This window comes from Rissa tridactyla, chromosome 1, assembly GCF_028500815.1.
Source record: "Rissa tridactyla isolate bRisTri1 chromosome 1, bRisTri1.patW.cur.20221130, whole genome shotgun sequence".
In the NCBI taxonomy this organism is placed as follows: Eukaryota; Metazoa; Chordata; class Aves; order Charadriiformes; family Laridae; genus Rissa; species Rissa tridactyla.
The window spans coordinates 23,708,697-23,730,822 of NC_071466.1; the positions used below are offsets into that span (position 1 = coordinate 23,708,697).

Sequence of the window (22,126 nt, forward strand, 5' to 3'; positions counted from 1 at the left end):
TGTATTCAGGGAACTTAAAGAATGTAGGTAATTATGACTAATGGCCCCATTCCCCGACCTGAAAGCATTCACAAAGGACCAGCCACATCTGTCAAAAATGTTTAAAAAGCAAGGCAAAGAATATTACAAATATGAGTTTAAATGTGATCCCAGCTGTAAACTTTATTGCCTTCTAAAATAGCTAACATCTGTAGATAAAACAATGCTGTAGCAGATTTTTTACAGATTTACAATGTCCCATAAAGCAATATCTTTAGAAAATAAATAATTGAGTCTTTCAAACTCAACAAAAGTTACTCAGTCTTCAGTATATCCCACAAGTTCAGCAAATGACATACTTAACCCACATACCCCAAACAGACTGATTTGCATTCATTCTTTACAGCTGTGTAAAAGAACTTTTCTGCCATTCTTGTGTTGTCTCCCACATATGTCAGCATACTGCAAATGTAAAAAGAACTCCATCAAGATGGATTAACTCCTGCATGAGATTATTACTAATACATACACATACGAAGCAGGAAGGAGATGAAATAGCAGCAAATTTCAAAATGCCAGTTCAGGTTTATCCTCCTCTAAGTAGGTAGGGAAGGAAAGTCATCCTTATGCACAGTCTTTTATGGTCTGGAATTTAAAACCTCCCGAGGGATATACAACTTAGCTACATTGCTGAGCATTCATGGTCTGAAAAATCAGGAATGTCTGAGGTACATTTTTTGCTTATGTGGTAGGGGGATATATTGTCTTTTCAATACAGTGATAATTAGCTGTGAATCAGTGTATGAGTATATACTACAATGGCGCTCATTTGTTTCATTTCTTCCCCTTCTGTGAAGACATAATTAGCAAAGATACAGAAAAGTTTAATTATACTTGAATATCTGACATAAAACAATCTCTGCAATAGATATTCAAGCTTGACAAACCTCTGATTTATTAACAATCCTCACATATACACATTTTCTGTAATAATATGGACTTGACTCACAAGGATGCAAAGCTGTCATTCAGCAGTGGCCCTTTCTATTTAAGAGTGCTGACAAGGCACTTCTGTATATTGCTGTGGTGACTTAACTAAATTAGGAGCTCCAACTGTCTCTTCCACCTCTTTGAAAGAAGTTCCCGCATAGAGGAGTCCTTCAAGCGAACCTGCAACAAAGCCTTGGCCACTTTTATGCCAAGTCCGGCATCTTCACACAACCCATTTTTACATGCAGCTTAAGTTGGTGGATCTGGCCTAAACCCCTGATGCCCCTTTTCTGCTGCCTCCATTGGGAGGACGCAAGCAGTTAGGTAGGGGTGGTGACCTCCTGAAGGTGGGCCTCAAAATCTACATGAGCTCATTTCTGTGCTTTCCATGGTCCCTGTCTTCTCTTACATGAGGTGGATCTACAACTGCTACTGTCCTGTGTTTGGTTTACATACCAAATTTGCCAGGGGCTTATTATCTTCTTCTCCATTCCAGGAGAGAGAGGAAAAAAAAAAGAAACTTCTGCTGTCTTTGCCACCCTCCTTTCTGCAGCTCCTTGGTCATGGAATATTTAAACTTCTTCCCACAAGGTATCAAACAACGTTATCATTATCTTTAATTACAAACTAACCTGATGTATTTTTATAATTAAAGGGAAGTAAATAACATTTAGAGTTTAATTCTGAGCTTCTGCAGAAGGCAGTGGTTAAGTTAAATCACTTATTGGAAGTACAAAATGCTACTCACAAAAGAGGAAGATGAAATAGACTTAATGACAGGCAAATGTGAATCATATCCGCAATACCTTGTCTTTCAAAATAAGTATCTGCATCGTCTCAGTGAGAAGAGAAAAAGCCTAGCTGTAAAGAGTGGTTGGGGTAATCACATCATGCCATAGAAGGACAGCTTTGAACAGAAATATATTTCTTGTGAAATAGGGATGAAAATTGCTGTTTGCAGATCCTTAATTAAAAGGTAGCTATCAAAGCCATCAAAGACTTTTAAGCCAGAGAGATTACCGGTTCCCAAAGTGTTAATCTTATACTGTCCTTCTATACGGTCTTATTCCAACACGCGTTTCTATTTTCAGAGCACGTATGCTGAGGAAGAGGCATGTCAAAGCTGTGAATCTTGACAAATCTGCTTTTTGACTGAGTGGGGACCACTGGCCCACCAGACAGCCCAGACCAAAGACAGCCAACGCTCACTGACCCAACGACTCAGGGGCAACACCAGCACTGCTGGGCAGGATGTCAAGGAGCCTGCACAGATTGTGGCTTGGGGTGGACGGATGAAGACCTTCCTGCTGAGCACGACATGCAGGCAAGCTGTTCCCTGGCAAAGGAGCCAGCACCCCCACAAAACCCCTGGTGTGGTCTTGGCCAGACAACAGTGAGCTTTGACTGGAGCTGAACTAGCAGGGCTGCAGGAACAGCAGATATGCAGAGTTAATCTACATGCCATGTTAGTACAGCCCAGAACTGCTGAAAATTAAGTCACTTTTCCATAGCTGCCTCAAATATAAGCTTTTAACACAGTGTGAAAAAGCTGCAGTAAATTACAGTACCGATAACACACACTGCTATTTACAGCACTAAGCATCTTGAGGGATTCTTGAAACGTCGGAAGCTTTCATTTTATGTTGCAAAAGACAGAGTATTTATCATAGCACTTATTATTTGTAATTCTCTCTTTGAATACCTTTAACACTGGGCAAGGTCTTATAGATACTTTTCAAGGTTGCTCTGCTGCAAATTTTGCATGAAAATGTAGCACTAATTTGTAAACCTCTGTGCATTTTCATAAATACCGCAGTATACCTCTTAAGTGCAGGTTATCATCACCTTCATGCACGTTTCAACACATGTTCGTTTGTGTTCACCTGCCATTCTGCCCACTGACTTCCTCTGTGCTAGAGGTTTTCACCAGCAATTAAACATCTACCACTGGCATTCGTTCTTAAAATGAGGACTATCATCAGGAAAAAGAGCTTTCTTGAAACTAAACACTCTATGTAATGGCTTTTGGCCCGTGTCTGCCCACTCCCGTCAACATAGAGTCTAGGAAATAAGAGCTTACTTGAAATCATATAAAACCGCCTCAAATAATTAGTATTTGATACTTCCATCCCATCTCCCCCGCTATTTCTTCACAGAAAGCACCTTCCACTCCTCCAGGTACTAATAGCGTCCTGAGGGTTCCTGAAGCCATACCTGTTGTCAGGTCCTATCTTGAACCCACTTCTGGTTAAAGCTCTTCCTGGCAGCACGAATAGCATGAATAGTTCTAGACACATCACCATTCAGATGGGTTTACAGAACAAAACCTTTTTGTTTTAGTCAGCCAAAATTCTAACGCCGTTGAGCAAATAATCTTTGAGAAATTAGATCTTCCGCCTGGTACAGCATAGAGCTTTGTGAGGTAGGGCACTAGAAAACAAGTTGGGTTCTCTGAATTAACAATGAACAGTTGTCCTGTACGTTTATCTGGAGGTAGTAAGATCCCCCCTTGTGCCTCAGATAGATGAGTCTCAGAGATATCAGATGTCCTATCATTGCATCCTTACCAGTATTCACTCACCCTTTTCTGTGGCCGATGAAGAGGCATAAAATGAAAGAATAACCATTCTTTCTTTTTGAATTATTGATATATATATTACCAAGTAGAGCTAGGAAGGGAAACAAAGAGTGCATATATAAAATTGATTGTTCTAGCTGTTCCCTTGTCCCAGTCAGGTGCTTGTTCATCAGCAGTGCTCATGCAGGTTGGATAAATCATGGGAATAATCGCCTTGCAAATGCCCAGCAACACAGATTTTCCTTCTCCAACCAGGATACTTCCAGGTAGTTCTTGACAGCCCTGTTCTGCAAGGCAGAACTGATGGCTGCCTGCATGTAGTCTGGCAACTCGGTATCAGCAAACCTGCTTCCGATTACTGTTTAGTACAGGACATTATAAAGCTATTAAAATCAGCACCTGGTGTCGATATAATGCCAAGTTCATACACAATCTGCATGTTCTCCTGTCAGCCACTCACTCCATCCTCTGGAGGGGAACCCAAAGCTCTTGCCATTGCTTCTGGCCCTTCTGCCTCCTGCCAAAAGAAACGCTGCAGGAAAGTGCTGCTCCTCAGCACCGGCTGTAACTCAGGTCATGGAGTCAAGTGAGACTGGGCATAGCCTTATGTGCTTTATTTAACTTCACATGTTGGCATGTTACAGTTTCCAGCATGTGCAAGGGAAGGTCAAACAGGTTGTTCTGTAAGACTCTGTGAAAAAATTTGAACAGTGGCACAATTTTGTTTGGCACTTCAGACCAAAAGATAGAGCTGTAGGAAGCCTAGTGCCTAACCAGCGTTGCAGAAGTCAGCATAGCTGCAGTTTATCAGAAGATGAGTACAGCATAGCTGTGCAGAGCAGGTACTTATAGCTGGTTTGACTCATTTAGTTTTCCTTCTCTGAACAAACACTATAGTGGGGACAGACATACAGAAGCTGATGAAATAACAGACTTTCTTCACTTTAAGTAAATAAATATGGTAAAGATCAGTAAGAAATAAGAGGAAACCATTCTCAAAGATCCCTTCATACGTGTTTTTCCTGTAGTAGTGATATGTGATACTTTTTGAATCTTTCAGTGATACCAGTACCAACTAGTTATCAAGAAGTCATAAGTGTTTCAGTCTTACTAAATCTTTTGCACAAATAGCGCCATTCCAGAGTCATCACTTTGGTCTCATGGAGGAACCAGGACCTCTCCTTCAAAATAATTTCTGACAGCAGATGCTTCAAAGTAGACTGGTTCTCAGAGCACTAAGATCTCCTCTACATTTACCGCCTTTGGCTCTCCTGTCCCACAGCACCTCATTTGGTCATCCTCTCCCCTTCTGGGACATACAGATTCCCTACTAAATACTCCAGTTTGCTGTAAGAAGAAGCAGGTGTTTCAAAGGATGTGAGAACACAGAGAGCTTCTAGCGTCTGCTCCTTCTTCTGCTGGAGAACGAAGATTGTGGAAGTAACATCTGTTCTGGGTTGCAGGAGAAAGGCTGGGGGAGTGTAGGGCCAGATGCTGCAGAGTCAGGAGCTGAACACAAGATCTGTGTTGTGAGTGCTGCAAACTGTTAACTGTCATAGCAGTGGCGCCTAAAATTTCCGAAAACGCTTGCTACTGAGATATTATGGTGTTCTCACTATATAACCCATCATCACCCTATATTCCCATTCTGCAGTCTCTTGTAGACTGCATCTCCACACAGTTCCTGCTTACCAAATATGCAGACGCCCAAATAACTGATTTTCCCTTTGCAGCAGACTGCCAGGCTGCTATCTTCGACCTACTGATGCTTCCCACACAGGCCTCTGATTCCTCTGAACCTCATCCCTTTGATACCTCAATTTTTGTACAACTACCTATGTCTGTTCCTTCCAGATGATTTTCTTTCAGATCAACACTGCTGCATGAACATGCAATTGGTCAGGAGTCCAATGGGGCTTAGTCCAGGCATTTGCTCTGATCTTGTGGAACATACCAGGGACCCAATGTCTCATAGAACATGGAGCCCTTCAATTGCTAGGTATTAATACTAAATACAAAATGAAAGAGTAGTTTCATAACAGTATTTTCTAGAGTGCAAAAGCAAAGATTATTGAAAACTTAAAATAAAATCCCAAATGTTGATATGGAACAAATATTCCCTGTATATTTTATTACAGGAACTTGTGGCTATCAAATGAAACGAGTCACCAGGTCCAGAATAAACAAAAGGAGGAACTGCTTCATAGAGCACGATGTTAAGTTGCAGAACAATAGAGGCATTATCATGTTTCTGATGGTTTTGGCCATTCTGTAAAGTTCAGTTCATTCCTTGATAAAAGTATGTGTTTAACACCAAAGTACATAGAATAGGTCAGAAGCTGGAATATATCACATAAATAATGAAGCCACATTTCTATAGCTCAACAATTTGGGAGAAAGCAAGCACATCGCACAAAAGCAAATCAAGAAATAAAACACTTTTTCATGCAAGGTCATGCTCTACAGAATAAACTGGCTTTTAAGAAGTGATTTTCCTGTGGAATTTCAGTAAGGAATTAATGTGCGTTATGTGAGAGTCACCAATCTTGACTATGATTTTTTTTTGTTACCTTTCCTAAGATAAACTGCTGTCACAGTATTTTCTTGATTAAAAAAATCTGTTATACCTTCATAACTCTTTCCAACCAAATCTTAAAGCTGTCCTTTCATCACTTATATTATTACTTTGAAGATATTATTAGCACCCATGATTGCTTTTCCTGAGTCATCTTCATTCAGTCTTTATAGTTTCTTGGGTTTAGGTCGTTTTAAACTATTTTTTCATAGCCCTTTGTTTTGTAGAAGAACATAGAGTTTTCAGGTGAGGAAAAGCGCAACAATGTAGCTAAGGAAAATATACGAAAGCTTTACAAATCATGAGCTAGGGAATGTGTGTCAAACTAGATACACAACTCTAGACTGAAAACAGATGAATGTCAGAAGAAGAACATCTGCTTTAAAAAAGCTGGCAGCAAGCATCAGCTGAGCCTGATCCTTTTTATAACTTCTGCTCTTTTGTTTTTCTTTATTCTTTTGGCATTGTATGGCTATAACTAATATGGAAGATTTTGTATAGACAGTAGGATGCAGCTGCTATCACATCATACAGGGAAAGTATAGTTTATCACCTATAACCAGGGGAAAAAAAAAGAAAAATAATAAAATCTGTCAACTCTTTCAAAGTAGAATATGTGAAAAAATGATGTATTGCAACTGGGGCTGCAGACAACTGCTTAGGGATTAGATCTAGTTACTATTTCTTCTGAGACATTGATTTTGTTCGGATGTCTTCTTAATGATAGTGCTATTTATCAAAGCTGCCTGTTTAAGAGCGGTGACAATCTGTACATATTCTTGTCTTTAATTTCTTCGAATAAACCTATTTTTCTCTAGGAGGTGAAACTCATCCAAAAATTACGCTAATGCTGCTCTACAAGTCAGTTACAATATCATTGTCTGAGGAAAGCCTCTTTATGCCTCAATGTCCAAAAATAACACGCGGGCTAGGCCCCAGTTCAGAAATATGCATATGATTAAGTACTATAGACTGTCTCTTCCTTAAAAATATGGACATGCAAGTGCTTTGCTATAAGGATGGAATTAAAGACACCTCAACTCTCTACTCCTTTTGCACTTTTCAAGATGATTATCAACTTCTGAGTGACTAAGTTCTGGCTCTTAGGATCCTAACTGCAGAGGGAATAAGTACCCACAGGTTGCAGTCATTCCATAAGGAACTGAAATTGCTCAGCACAGAAACTTGGATTTGTGTTTACAGTATGTGTACTGTGGAGTATAGGATTTGATATAGGCAGTAAGGGATGTTACATTTGAACTGCTGAAGTGAGCTCCCAAATGCCAAAGTAATTACAAATCAGAGAAAGCAGAACTGTATCGTTAGCAAGTCTGTACTGACAGAACTCAAAGGAAACTACAAGTATTAGCTGAGGATCTTGGCTACTACATTTCTACAAGTTTATACCTTAACTAAATAGGCCACTGAATCAAAGCTCTGGCAAAAAAATAGTATTTTAGAAAACAATTTAAAATGAAGCACTGATTGAAAAAAGTAAGTAAACTTGTTCTCGGTTCTTGATTACACGCAGGGGAAAAAAAGATTGGGAAAGAGGGCCAATTCTGGTTAAGATTGACAGAAAAAAGGGAAGAGGAAGGGAGAAGTGGTATAAGATCTATCAGATAGACTGCGGGTGTTTTATTTAAATGGGGAAAATTCTGAACTACAAAGTGAAAATAAAGGGCAAAACTGAGCAAATGTTGGAAGACAGAAGTGTGGTCATGTGACTACAGTCGCTCTATGATCAGACATAAGTATTTATAAACATCATTTTGTCTAAAATAAGAACTTTCTTTTTAGTTGAAACTAACTTCACAATCTTTTAGAAATTGTTTTGCTGGAGTTGCCTTAAGGGAATACTTCTAAACATGTGTTTTGATAACAACTAGGCAGGTGGCCAGCTGTGATCTCTACTTCTGATCAGTTAATTGCACATATCAGATTTGTTTCTCCATTCCCTTTCTTCCCACTTAGCCTGCTTTCTTTACCACTTCTATAGAACAGTTAGATATGGATTAGGATTGTTGGGGTTTTTTTATGCTGTTTTTTGCAACATCTAGCAAAACATGGTAAAACCTGGTTGAGACCTTAGCATGCTTTAAGAGTAAAGATTGGATAATAAAATGTTCTGAAGAGAAGGGCATGCTACTATCTACATACATTTTTTAAAAGATGGCTGAAAACATAGTGCCTCAAAAACATCTGTTGGCTTCAGAAATACAAATTACAAAATCATGGGTCTATCGAATCTCCTTTTCTAGCTACATGAACAATATAGCTGATCAAGCTCCAACAGCCTTGGGGGAAGTCAGTTCATTGACACAACTCCACCAGCACCTCTGGAAAGAATGCTATGTTATTAAAGTTTGCATGCTGGGGCAGTGCTTCAGCCACACTAACAGGTAGAAAAACTCGATGTAAAAGAGGGAAGAAACTTTATATTTTCATTCAATGAAACAAGGAACGATTACAAAGACACAACTCTTTCGCTCTTGATTCACTGCTCTGATGTGTGTGAGGACAGCTAAGGGCTGTGAAACTTCAGTGCACAGTAAAGGAAGAAACGCAATAGTGCCCTAGGGATGCTTATTATTCTTACTCTTCAAAAACACTTTAAATACAGAAACTTTTGAAGTTTCAGAACCAGGTTATTTTGCTTTGGAATTCACACAGAATTGCTTTGCATTATCTCAAGTACAATATTACAGACAATTATCTTTACATTATTTTTAAAGAGATACAAAAACATACTGGGGGGGGACTGGATGGCTGTATAGCATAAAATGCCATTGCTCCTTCGATTTCATTTTGGCTATAACTTATACAACTGAGGATCTAACCCAGTGAGAAAAAGTAACTCGCCTCCAGTCATACCCATGTGATAGAACCAGGAATAAAACCACAACTTCTGACTCCCAATCACAAGTGAATTAACTAATACTTCCTACAGGGTGCATCTACATTATCCTTGAGGACAACCTCAAAGCCAAATTCCCAACCTTCCACATTATCTAGATGCGGGAATGCCCTTGAGGCTTCCCTTAGAGTGATTCACCTGGTGAGCCAAGAACCAAAAATCTCCATTTTGCTTAGATCATAGGGCACCTATAAGGGAACCAGTCAAAGCTGGGTCCTACGAAGAGGTACGGGGAAAAAACACAGACAAACAGCAATAAAAATTCACGACCAAAGAGAAGCAAACCAAAGCTGTTTTCTCCTCATAAGTCAGGAGGTCAAAGATGTGACAGTGTAGCGCATATAAATGCAGACAGAGCTTTTTCCCTGAAAGTGAAATACTGCTGGGGCTACATTCAAAGCTAGTGTTAACTAGAACAAGTTGCTCTGCAATGACTGTGTAGAGTGCTGCAGATTATGGTAAATCTGGTGACATACACTGTGATAACAGTGAGCCAGTCTTTCAGGAAATACCAAAGGGTCTTGATTTTTCTGCCTAAAGGTGCTGTAGTTGAAGTTATTATGAACCTTATGACTACCAAGGAGATTGTAAGCACTGCAGCAGAGTGGGAGTAGGTATCAGCAATACCTGGACTGATAACAACCATGTGATAAGGCAGAAACAGTGTGTTAGCAATGCAGATCATGCAGGAGGATGGATTTGGGTATTCTAAAGCATCTCCCCTGACCACAGGCCTGACCAGTATCATGGAACGATATCCCTCTAATGCTTTAGAAGAATGATGATCAGGCCTTCTGACTACAGTGGGCGCCTAGACCAACAACTACTCCTTCAGAGCCAGTGCTGACCTGCCACAAAAGGCTCTGAAAATTGTCTCTATAAATCAGCAGGCCATCAATGATCACCAGGACACATCTGTCCCAGTAGATGTGTATGATGAAAGCTTGCAACTGCACTGATGTTTCTAGCGTGACATTTTTAATAGGATATCCTGTATTTATGCCACACTTGGAAAGGCTGTGGTTAGCACAAACAACGGTTGCATGGCCAGTGAGTGGGCTATAATGATGGCACTGCATTTCCTGTGATGATTCCTGACTTCTTTCTGAACCTCTGTTGGAGTGCCTATAGACTGAAGTAGAGGAAAGGTGAAAGAATAGGTACAGTGAAGAGGTGCAGACAGCATGTATATAAAGCAACATGGTAAATTGTTTGATGTATATGATACAAGAATGTTAGGCACAGCGTGAATACTGGAAGATCCTTGGTAAGCATGGGACAGGGATTTGTATAACCACTGTCAATTGTTTGATAGGTTTGATTGTTTCTTCTAAGAAACATGTCCACAAAGTTGTCATTTCTATCAGCTGACTATCCTTTATGGCTTTACCCAATGAAGTACTTTGGGCATGAATAGCAGCTCTGAGCTTTGTTCTGTTTCCCTAAACATTCCTAAAATGGGATCTAACCTGCCTAACATAGTGCCTTCTCTAATACTTGCCTAACATTTAGGAGAAAAATGAAGCAACCTCCTTAAGAGCTTGAGGTTCTCACATAGTAAAAAGAGAATGGTAAACCTACCAAATATTTCTCAAGAAAGATTCTTTCCAAGTTCAGAAAAGTTTAAGCAATGAATTGGGAAGACAGCATCTCCCTCTGCAGGACTTCAGAGACACCTCTCTCTCTGGTTTCATACAGGAAACACAAGCACTTCTAGAAAAGCTTTTTCGATACCTAAAAAGTGAATATAAACTGCATACCCAGTTCCAGTAATTTCAGGTCAGATTCTACCCCAGTAATTTCAGTGGTTAGAATCAAACGTCTAGTGAGTAGTCTAACGGATTTTAATCAGACCACTTGTGCTTGAATGCTTTGCTGGATTAGTGACTACAAGAGGAAGCATGAGCTGATGATCAGAAGGTGTAAGTGAAGTGTCACATTACATAGGTTCTATTTCTGGCTCTGGTACTAGTCTGTTCTGTGCCTTATACAAATCACAATATATATTTATTATCCTCATTTTATATAAGGAGGAAATATTATTATCAACCTTTGGAAAAATACTGAATTATATAGACAATTGTGGTAATTATTACATACTTCTGATCAAATTTTGAGAAAGCTGTAGAATAGGAAATGGCAGATTGTTCAGGCTTCCAGGCTCCACAGTTAAAAATAGTGTCATAAATGCAAAATGCAAGGCCTAAGCTTTAGAAGGTTAAATTGGTAATAATTAACCTTACTTCTCTTTTTCATATGTACAAAAGAAAGATCAAAGACCTCTAATAGACCTTCAGGACTTGCTTTTGCTTAAAATCCAGAGAACTAAAAGGTGCTTTCTGTGAACAGCATTGTTCTTAAAGAAAAGCACTTTTGAAATTAACAGAAAAGTGTTATTTCAGGGCTACACAGCTCATCTGTAAATTTTATTTCAACATAAGCATTTCCAGGAAATTTCCAAAGGAAATTTCCAGTTTTACCATGAAAGCGACAAATGGACTGTTATCAAAAAATCTCCTAGTGAGTAGGGGGAAGGTGTATGTCAGAAGAGTGCAAATTAATGTTAAAATAGAAGTAAGCAGCCTGGATAATTTTCTTTTATTTATAATAGATGGAAATGGAAATTAGAGAAAGAGAGAAATTTATGGTTTGTTTACATATTTTTCCAGCAGTGTATTCCTGAAAGTCGGATTCATTACCTGCATGATACTCCTTTGTACCTGCAACACCTCTCCATCTCAATTACCAGAACATCCCCCAAAGGCCTACCTGGATAGATGATCCAAAACAGTATTTAAACTATGTCCAACTAACAGCAAAATTACATTCTCTAGCACCCCTTATAAGGATCTCAAAGCTTTCTGGAAACGTTAATTACCATCACTATGAAGCACAGTGCTCACTACCGTGCCAGTGCTGCCCACAGTACATCATCCCACCAGCAGAAGGCTCCCTAATCTACCGAGTGCAGCCGGAGCACCCCGGAGGGGCGGCGGGCAGCGAGCTGGGGCGGGCTGGGCGGCGAGGGCCCGGCTCACCCCGGGCTGCCGAAGGCGGGGAGCCCGCCCTGTGGCTGGCAGGGGACAGCGGCGACAAGGAGGAGGCTGCAGCCCCCAAACGAGGTACAGAATGCGGAATATCAACAGGACACTTACTTTATCGCTCTGGCACTCGACTATGCAGTACCCATTATCTGCTGATTGTTTACTTTTGGTTTTAATGCTCAAGGCAACCGTGACTAGCATATTTCCTCTTTTTACTTTTGCCTCTTAAATGAATTCTCAGTTACTCAGTGTGGAAATATTTGCAGGAGTCTACCAATGGCTACCAGTCGACATGCTTCTATCACTTTCATCCGCACTTGTGGTATGCCCAAAGTATGGGGTATACAGTTATGAGAACTTCAGTGATATCTTCAATATGGCTGATTATCCTAAAAGCCATCCTGCTTGATATTTGTACGTTTTATTAACAGCTGAAGTATAGACGGATGAATTAATCTTTGTGCCAAAAGCTAACCTTGCTTCAGATCAGAGAAAAAGAAATTGTTACGTTTCTTCTGCATTTCCTCTGTACCGAAACAGTGCAAGTCCCAGAGCCTTGAGAATTCCCTTGCTTTCCAGGGCTGCGCAGGACCCTCCAACAATTCTTGTGTCTCTGAACTGCAGCAGCATGGAGAATGTCTGTCAATATACTTTTACTCCCCCAAAAGCCTCCCTCTGCTGACAGCTCAATGAAAACCACTCTGAATCTACCCCAGCTAAAAAATGCCTTTACACTAAAAAGCTTCTGAGAGTTCCTTATGGCAGCTTTACAGCTCATTTACGTAAAGGAATCATGCGCCACAGATGAATCAGGCTCAAATAAAATGATTTGCAAAAGGCCACCACACAGAAAGTAGCAAGACATGAATCAGGGACTGAGAGCATGCTCCATTGTGCTTGATTTTGCCAGTGCAAAAAACCAATTCCAGTGCACAAAATACATCATTTCCTCGTCTCCAAATCTCAATGAAGAGAGAAACAAAAGTAGTTTTCTGTCATGTATTACAGCTGCCTTGCAAACTGACCCAGAACTTTATGGAAAATTGCAACTTCCTGTTGCAGACAAAATTATAAAGCATCTTTTTAAGAAAATCTTATAGCTACACTATTCTCCCTTCTTGGGAGGAAACTTTAATGTAAGGAAAACTTTGAAGTGAGCCTTGGGTTTGTTACAATGGACTAACCCGATTAGAAATCATGCAAACTCTTGTTGCTCTTTAGCTGTATTCCCCCACAGGCTGTATTATAGCTCTCTAACCAGTCCCACAGCATCGAATGATGTCATGGGATCTGCAGCTCAGCGAGATGAAAGGGATAAAGCGGAACCCGCTGGCACTGGGGAAAGCTTCCAACACACAATCCACAACACAGCTTGGGAACTCAAAAGCTACAGATCCAGCCACTCAACTCCAAGCGTTTCAGAATCGTGCGCGTTCTCCCAGCACAAGCAAGGAAAGGGGGAAAAAAGGCTAGGGATCGATTTTTAACAAAAGAACCAGAGTACTGAAAGGCAGAATTTAAGAGTGCAACTACCTGCTGGAAAAGGAGCTTTTTTTTCCTCTCCAAAGCACTGCCTTTGATGTATGGCAACTGATCACTGATCAGATTACAGGCATTTGGTCTCAGTGCTCGTCTGCCTTTGATCTGCATGGTTAATTTTATTTTCCCGGATTTGGAGTTTCGTCTGGGCTTGTGCTGACATACTTTTTTTTTTTTTTAAGGAGGTAAAAGCATTTAATACAGAAGCTCTGGCAGTGTGAAATTAAGCTGCAGAAAGCCTGGGCACTGGAAAACATCATCAGATAACAGGTACTGGATTTTGTATTTTTTTCAGTTTTGTTTGCAAGATTTTAAGAAATCATAAAGCTCACATAAACAGTAATACTACACATCACTGTGTGTACAAAAATTGAAAGATTATATATAATTTATGCAGCATTTTATTTGCAACTCAGAATTATGTTGAGAGTAGACTGTCTAGAATATATAGACAATTGAAAACTGAAGAAAAATCAAATTTTTTTTCAATATTTTTGGGGTATATAAGATTTTGGTGTGCACTGCTCATACCTACTGCCTGTAGTTTTGTGAAGTTATGTTCGAATACAAGCGTTACGTGACTTAGGGGAGCATTTATTTTCTAAGAAAAGACCAACTGTATTTCTTTCACACTGTACATACTTTATTTGCTCTCAGTGCTTTTATTAAACTGTGACTTCTTCAAGTACCACTTTTAATCCTAACAGTTCCATACTTGAGATGAAAAAAATCTCCTCTTCCACAAGTTATTAGAACTAAACTTATACCATCCTTACATACAAAAGGGAAATGGTTTCGTTTCAAGATTGAAGAGATGATAGTTCAACCATGCCATCTGAAAAGAAATCTTGATAATAACATACCATTTTAATCTGATTATAGAAGATTCCTTTAAGACATTTTAATAAAGAAATTAAAGAAATCTTAAGCTTATTCAGAGCGAACACCTGGTTTTGCTGAACTTCATGGAAGTTTTGCTCCTTTTTCAGTGAAGCAATTTTCATTCACACTATTTTGTATTCTGTTCCTCAAATTCAAATTTATGAACACGTACCGTGTTTAAAAAAATGTAAGACATCTACTCCAGAAATTCATTATAAAGGAACAATCATTAGAACATTAGGATTATTCACTATACATTTGCAGTTTTAAAGGGCCAGGTTTTTGGGCGAGTTTGGGCCAAATCCATGAGCGTTCCGTGCCTGCAGCTGGAGCCAGTCTGTTAAAATAAGACTCGAGCTTCTTCTGTAGGTATTTAAATATAATTTAGATTTTCAGAAGAACTTAGAACCCATAATTGGGGCCAGACTTGCAAAGAAGTTCAACATTCCAGGCACTGAGCTCTTTGAAAATCTATTCTTAATGGTGGATAGTGAGTTCTTCTGAAATACTGACTTTAGACATATATTCTTAAATCTACATTTAAGTGTATATAAATTTTAAGTACATCTGTTTATTAACAAATTGCAACTAAAAGTCAACATAACTGATAGCTGTTAAGCATTGTTTGAAAGCTATTCTTTAAGAGGTTTAATCAGTCCATAGGACCCTCAAGATGTTCATATTTCAGTATGCATGACAGTAACATGCAAACTCAAATTTTAACAGTCTGCTTGCATCTGAATAAGATTAAGTTATCAACACTTCCAGATAAATGTAGTCAGCTTTCATTAGTCAGTCTGAAAACTTTGCTTCTTCTAATTAAAAGTATATTTGTATATATAAATTTTAAATTTACTGAATATCAAGAGATAGTATGCCAGACAGAGATTAAGTAGGCCTGACTTGGTATCATTTACTTTTCTATGCCACCAATTAATTCATATTCTGACTTAACAAGTCAATTACATTATAAGGAAAGTAATTAGCACTGCATGAATAATATGCATATAGCTGTCAAGGAAGAATATTGTTTAAGGCATAGCCAACACAAAATTCAGTATTTTTTCTGAAATGACAATGATGTACTAAAACATGTTTCTGTAACCCTGAAAAGATGGGTTTATTTATTAATTCTATACTTCATCGATGATCTTCTCTACCTTTCCAGTCTTCTCTTGCTTGTTGCTAGTTTTCTAACATGTACATTTATTTTCTGAGGAAAATTATTTCTAAACCATGCCTCTGTTTGCTGTAAAGAAGAGAGAGAAGCAAATTTAAAAAATAATGTAAGGATTCTTTTTCCTCAGAAGTCAAAATAAGTATGTGAGTCTAATACAATTAAACTATAAGGATCTGACCCATCACACAAATGGGTAAAGCTGCACACAGAAGTAACACTGATTAATCAGATAGATTACACTTATGAGTAGGACTTCCATATAAAAATATTTGCAATATTTAGTCCCTAGAAATGCATTCCAGAAATAAAAGATTTTTTTTTCATTTTGTAGAAAGTCCTTAAGATTTTAGATAATCATCCCACATATTTAAACACAGATGGGTATTAACCCATTTAAACTGAAAAAATATCTTTGCTTATCTGTATGTGAGACTGAAATGAAAGCACAGTGGGACATATTTAAGGGGTGGGGAGAGGATTTTCAGCATTTTTGTTATTTTAAATAGCACTTCTCTGACAGTTTAGTCTTTCATTGATCTGATTTTTAAAGATTAAATAATAATAATTCTTGGCACTTGCAACTTTGCTTTTACAAAGTGCTGTATAAACATTAATTAATCCTCAGGCTTAAGTCTTCAGAAAGAAAAAAGTTCACAATGCTTTTTCAAGCAAATCAGACTACGAAACTCACAAGTATATTATTTATTTATTAAAATAGCTTGAGCAATTTCTGATTATAAATAGAACCATTTCCAAACAGTGTGCCTTAGATAATATCATAAGCATATTTTAAGGTTTGTAATAGTTAAGACTATCAAAAGATACTGCACAGTTATATTGACATTAGTTTCCAACAGCTGTCATAACAAGACTAGATCTATCTCACAGTTGACTGGGGGAACTGTGTTAGCATTTGAGATATGGAGATAACAACTTCCTATTGCTGTACAATTTCTGCTTCCACATCAGATATGTCACGCAACTTAGTCTTATCAAAGAGGTCAGCTGAAACTACTTTCCAAATATTTCTTTTCTGCTTTCTCTACTGTAGTGAGAATCTTGCATCTATACTAGTTGCTCTAACAGTTCACTTCTTCCATTTCCTTAGAAGAAGCATCATGATTTAAAACAAAAGAAACCCTGGCATTTCCAACATCTTTCAATGATGAAGGGAATTAACTCATACATTTTACCTTTAGAGAAAATATTTTACATGCTACAACAGGGAGTTAAACATTTAAGTTTCAGTGTTACAGACTACACATTGCTCTTAATTCATTGGCATAGTAACCCCCTGTCTGATGAGAAAGTCTTAACGTTTCTTTATATGGTAATCGTCAGTGTTTAGTCAACACTTTAAGAACTCTGGTATGTTTTAATACATCTATTATGTCTAACTATACTACTTTAAAACGAGTATCTGAAACACACGTGATGACTCTACTAAGAAAAACTCAGGCAATGCATTTCACTGGTGTCTACAGAAAACAGATAACATACAAAACAGTTGTCTGTAAACAGCAAGAGGATGTAGCATGCTCAGTGCTGTGCAGCAGCTGCCTTTCACAACAGATGCGCCGCCGTTGCGCTGCAGCATGCCATTCCTCACAGAAATTCCAGGCTCTTGCAGAGCTCCTTCTGGCAAGGGTCCTGAAGCAAAACTCTCCTTTGAAGGCCCTTTATAAGATAGTTACAAGAAAATCCCTACAAATTCTGAGTTAGTTATTTTTTTTTTAAATTGAAAACAACTAATTTTGCAGCAACCATTTGTCTCTTCACAGACATCTTGCTGTATTGCAGTAAGCGCTACTTGTTTTTATACAAGTCCACATGGTTGGTGAACTCCAAAATTTTATCTGTGAGAAGCTCACAAAAATTCTGTTTACTTGAAAATGCTTTACTGACAAGTATAGCCATTGGTTCATTCTGTTCAGAACCTGACTCAGTTCCCAGTGTATGCATACAATTGTCTAGACTGTAGTGGTATCATTAACCTTTTCATTAGAAGTAAAACTAATGACCTGAAATCCCTGTGATAGCAGTTCTTTCACCAGGGTCTCCAAGATTGGTTTTACCAATGTCAGAGCATCACTAACTTCAGGAAAACTCCACATTTATGTCACACTACGTAGCAGTAAAGTACACCCTTTCTAATGACTGAACAATTTATTCTCTGTGAAGAGCTGGATTTCTAAACTCCCATTTGGTATTGACTCTATGCTTATAGCTGGGTAACTTGTTACCTGCAGAACTGAAAAACATTTCAGATTCTGAGCTAGCAGGAAAAAAAGCTACTCAAGTACTTTGGAGAGAATTTTGCAGTGCATTGTCATCCTCCATCATGCTCTTTGGGTGGAATAGGCAGAAAGGAGTTTGGTGAATTACAAGGACTCCTTTTACACTCATTCTCTGAATGGCAGCAAAGGGTTTTGGCCAAGCCATTTAACAACAGCCCAAATGTCTGTGACTAGGCAGCCATAAGCACTTATATACTGAGGGAGATCAGCCACACCAAGGCTGCAGCCCCCCAAGCCCAGGCTGCCTCCGGAGACAGCGTGGCAGCCGCAGCCCACAATGAACCACCTAGGTGCGCACAGCGAGTCTCCACCACCCTCCTGGTAGGATAAAAGGGACCCGAGTGCCTCATTTGCGGTTCACCCTGGCTCGGCACCACTAGTACAAGACACACCCCACCACTCACCACCAGGCGCGATCTGCCGGCAGGGAGGAGAGCTAAGGGCGGAGGCGGGCAGCCCCTCACAGAGGACGAGGCCTCTCCCGCCCCCTGAGGCGGCGGCCAATAACGGCCGCTCCCGCCGCGGGTCCCGCGCGACGCCCAACGGCCGCCGCCCAACCGCCCTCGGCCGCGCGGCCCCTCCCTCCCGCGGCTGCCTCCGCGGGCGTGCGTCTCCTGGCCACGGGGCACGTGGGCCGGAGGCTCCGCCGATTGGCTGCCTGCGGTCACCTGAGCCCGGCCCCCCCAGCGGAGGAGGGCGGGGCGCGGCGCGGCGCGGCGTTGCCGGGGTGACGGGGCGAGCCGCAGCCGCAGCCGCAGCCGGGGGAGCTGAAGGAGGGAGCGGGCGCCGGGCGAGCGCTGCTCAGCGGCGAGCGGCCGGGGGCGGCCAGCAGGCCGCGGCGTGGCAGGTGGGTGCGTGGGAGATCCGGACGGGCGCGATCCCCTCCGCCTCGCAGCGTGCCTGGCCCTCCCCTTCCCTCAGAGGGGCGCCCCTTCCTCGGGCAGGAGGGAGGCTCTGAGGCGCGGGTGCGCGGCGCGGGGCGGCCACGGAGGGGAAAGCAAAGGCGCCTCCTCTCCCCGGGGATCCGCGCAGCTTCCTCCCGGGGCACCGGCCTGGCTGGGCGCTGACCTGACAGTGGCCGTAGCCCCGCCGGGCACCGACCCGCTCTGCCTTGCCGTTGCGCGTAGGGAGCGGCGGGAGAGATGATGGGAACGACCCTCCGCGGAAAGCGGAGGCTGCGGGGGAGGAGGGAGGGGAGGCGGAGGGGGGGGTTCCGCTGGGTCCCTTCCTCTCCGGGCTGGCTCCAGCTCTGCCGTTCTCTAACCGTCCCTGAGGCGTCCCACGGTGGGCACCGCGCAGCCAAAGAGACTCGCAGCTGATGTTGCTGGGTTTTGCAGATCTCGACAGCCCGAGAGTAACTCCCTCCTCCCCGGTCCCGAGTGCCGCGAACAAAAAGCCCTTGAAAGTCGGTCTTTCTTGTTCTCAAGCTCTTCTCGTGTCTACTGCATAAATAAGTTGCTGTTCGCTCCAAACAATTTTGGAGCTGGAGTTGAAGGAACAGGAGCTAGTAACTTTTTCTCTTGACTGGTAAGGGGTTGAAAAGACACAATTATGGTTCTGTTGAAAAGCCTTTGGTTGTTTGACTTCCTTTTCTGATGTCTGTCTCCATTGACCTGACCTTGGACTGAAAGCTTTACCTGATATTCTTGAAATATCTTGATACTTAATACCTATTTACCGCCTTTATACTTACAACTACCTTAAATGAATGCTTTTATCAAATTAACAAAGGAGTTCAATAGCATTTAGTATAAGCAAAAATGGCATATTGATTCAATTGGTAGGTAGATTTGTTTTTGTTAACTACTGCATAATCTCCTTCAAGCACACCTTCACCATCACATGTAAAACAAGTTAGGTTTATTAACTGGAAGCTTTTTACCATATAAGCAAAGGTGGGGGTTTTTTTTAGAAGTAGAAGTAAACTTCTTTATTAGTTCAGTAATAACATGTTGAAATTGTCAGTTAAGGAGATAATAAATTACCTTTTTATCAGTTTCCACAACTTGCAGTTGCAATCCTAATAAAAGAGAATGCTGAGAATGAAGACATTGCATGCTGTCCAAAACCACTAAAGGGTGGCTTGATAAATGTAACACATTGTCATTGCACCATTGCAATAGTTACGTGTTAATGCTTTATGATTTATGATTCTTAAAAATTACTTGGAAAAAAGACACAAAGTGTATTTTGTTATAAATGAAATATGAATCTAATATTGGCATTCTCATTTTGTTTTATTCACATCTCTACAAATATGTAAAAACATAGCTGTATGCTGAGGTTTCATCTAGAAAACTAGTGTCTCCTAGAAGTTGTGATGAGTGAGATGTATTTAAAAGGAGCAACATTTTTTTTACCACAGTTTTGATGTTGAAACAGAGAATTATTCATTATTTGTATGAATAGTCACATCAACTTCAATGGGATTAGGAGTTCTCGTGTGAATCACAGGTTCTGATCCTGTAAAAAGCTTTATTTAAGTGTAGGAAAAATGTCACCACATTGCACCTTTGTTATGGTGCTTCACTCTAGTTTCTAATTAATGATAGTCTGGATATGTTGAAGAACATGGATGATAAACTATTTTACATAATTTTACTGGCATGGATTTGGAACATCGTTTGTCAGTAGCAAAACCAGGGATGAATTATGTGGTTCATTCTCAAGTTCTGCTTATTATACCCTTTTTGAGGCACTGGATATAATGCATTTTGTAAATGCTGTATATGATAGTGAAGACACTGTAGAGATCCTTCTTTGGGGTGTTAAATTATTATCACCATTATTCCTGTAAAGTCAGGTACTTCAGCTAACATAACGCAAAGCATATGGTACTCAGAAGGAGCACAAATATTTCCTGGCTATGTGTAAATCTCCTTTCTCTCCTCCCTCAGCCCCCAAAATAGATATAAATATTTTTTATTACCAGCAATGTTCCAACTTTAATCTTCTATCTCTGTCTTTACAAGTCTAGAAATAAATTCATAGCTGCATAATTTTGTACAAATTTAACGTATGGCAGCTTCTGAAAGATATGGATTTATTCAACACAATATTTAATGTGATGAATGCTGCCTAGCTGACAGTATTATTATTTTTTTCCCCACATAGACCCTTGGAGTGGCCCATGAGCAGTTGGAGCAAATGTGGTCAGGCAAGATCTCATTTACTTCACAAAGTGGAAGAGTACAAGGGTTTCAGGCAAGGTGTAAAGGGGAGGTATTCTAGAAGTATGAGACAGAATAACAGTGTGTAAGTTCTGTAGTGGAGGTTGTTGTCCCTAACTTTTTCCCTTTGTCTTTATTATTGCAGCAGTGTAAGTACGTTCCCTTCTCTTGTTTCTTGCCTGTGGGGCACTGACTCTGCCAAAGCCATCTGCCACTCCTTGTCATTTTATTGCATGCAGTTGACAGCTGCAGGTGGGAAACAGAGTGGTTAGTAGGGAGCTGAGATCCTATTTGTTGGATATTAGAGACCTCTGTTGGCAAGATAAAATTATTATATTTTCATCCCTCTTTTTCTCATCCAGAACTTCTCAGAGTACTCTTTGCCGATATTATAGACAGCATGAAAAGTCGTTAAGTATGAATGTCAAGTCAAATAGGGGAAACTAGTAAGATCTAGGAAAGTTAAGTGAATTCGAAGTTGGGACCCTTCACCTCTTCTGAAGTTTCCCTTGGAAGATGGATGACATTGACTTCAAATTTCGATGATTACATGTATGAGAAACCTGCTAGTAGGCCATGATTTAATCATGCTGCCTCGAGTCTTGAGGTGATTTGTCGTTCATGGTGAAACTTTATTTTTTTGGAGAGGAGGAAGCAATATTTTTCTGACTCTGAAATATACTCTGAAATAGAGTGATGAGTACTACCCAGGAGAGCAAGTAAACATAGGAGTAAATGTTGGAGGACAGTGGATTCTAGGACCCTGGAAGGTTGGAAGTTCTTACTTCCACACTACATTTAGTACATGTTCCCAATTTTCTGTTTGATATTGCCCTCTTTATACATATGCATAGTAGGCCCCACACAACCTTAAAACTATGCAACCGCATTTCTTAATGGAAGTTCTGTATCTTGAGTTTAGTACGTTACCAATGATGATTGCTTTTCAGTGAGTATTTTGGGCAAGCGCATTCC

General features: G+C 40.3%; 1 protein-coding gene across 4 annotated transcripts in view; it reads left to right on the forward strand.

Moving 5' to 3' along the window:
- Positions 1-12,144: 12,144 nt before the first annotated feature.
- The window catches only part of TNFRSF19 (TNF receptor superfamily member 19), a 59,520-nt gene continuing 49,538 nt past the window's right edge, over positions 12,145-22,126 (forward strand). Inside the window, exons 1-2 of one of the 4 annotated variants that reach the window (XM_054216788.1) lie at positions 12,145-12,161; positions 13,805-13,892. The gene's annotated coding sequence lies outside the window, so the exon portion shown is untranslated. Of the gene's footprint in view, positions 12,162-13,437; positions 13,893-18,702; positions 18,829-22,126 lie in introns of those variants that run through there. The other 3 variants (XM_054216635.1, XM_054216551.1, XM_054216717.1) reach the window with 3 other exon arrangements.